Genomic DNA, 1,401 nt, shown 5'->3' with positions numbered 1-1,401 from the left:
TTCCTTCCTTCCTTCCTTCCTTTCTCTCTCGCCCTTCCTTCCTTCCTTCCTTCCTTCCTATTTTTTATTTTTTTATTTTTATTTTTGCTTTTAGCAAACTACATAAAGGTATATACTTTAACAAAGACCAAGATGGCATTTAGGACAGACATTAAGAAACTGTACACATCAAGAAAATATTTTATTTTATAGCTAATTTGTCATATATTTTCATATGGAAAATTAAAAATACTCTATCACTATTATTGATAACAAAGTTCGGGATTTATTTTTACAATAGTCATGCTTTTTAATATATCTTGTATATTAGGCTAATCCAATGGTTCTCAACCAGGGACAATTTTGGCAACATCTGGAGACATCTTTGATTGAAATGACCAACTGAGGGAGTGCTGTTGGCATCTAGTGAGTAGAGGCTAGGGATGCTGCTAAATGTTCTATGATGCACAGGACAGCCTCTCACATTAAAAGAGTATCAGTCCAAATAGTGTGGAGCTTGAGAAGCCCTGAGCTACTCTTATTCCTCCTGGATTATTGAAAATACCTTATCAGAAAGTCTACTTTTTCTTAAATAGTATTTTTTATTTTTTAATTCCAGTTGACGTAAAGTATTATATTAGTTTCAAGTGTACAACATAGTGATTAGACATTTATATAACTTTTGAAGTGATCACTCTGATAAGTCTAGTGTGATGCCATACATAATTATTACAATATTATTAACTAGAAAATCTGTTTTAATTTTTTCTAATAGAGTATAGAAACTAAATAATACAAAAAAGGCTACCACTAGAGATTGTTTTTAAAGTTCCATGTCTTTAAAAGCCTCATCTTTTCCGTCCTTTGTAAAGTTTCATTTTGTACAGCACAAAATAAAACACCCATGAATCATGGGTACCTAATGAATTTAAAATAACTTTTTTCCTTTTTATAAAAATAAATTTATTTATTTAAATTAGTTTCAAATATACATTACATTGGTTAGACATCTATACTATTCATAAAACAATTCCCCCAATTGCTTCCCTGGCCCTCCACTTAGCCATCATATTAATGCTAACTGCATTCTTGTTAAAATAACTTCGAAACCTGAGTTTACTTTCTTAAGTTGTGTTTATGTCACTTTTGTAATTAAAGCATGAGGAAGACGAAAAACTCTTATGGATGCTGTTATTTTTTCCTGAGAAAAGAGTAAAGATAGAAACTACATAAAATGGAGTCACTTTAACCAAGCTACTAAAATTAATGTTATGAAGTCGGAGGCATGAGGAAAGACATTATTCTTGTTCTAACTAGCTTGGGAACTTAAATTTTCTGAATTTTCCAGTACTGTGTCAATGCATGGATATATATCTGGACATACTTCAGACCTCCAGATAACCCTCTGATTCCCCCCTTGAA

The sequence above is a fragment of the Pteropus vampyrus genome, unplaced genomic scaffold, assembly GCF_000151845.1.
Source record: "Pteropus vampyrus isolate Shadow unplaced genomic scaffold, Pvam_2.0 Scaffold172, whole genome shotgun sequence".
NCBI classification, from domain to species: Eukaryota; Metazoa; Chordata; class Mammalia; order Chiroptera; family Pteropodidae; genus Pteropus; species Pteropus vampyrus.
Note: the sequence above shows the minus strand (reverse complement) of the source record.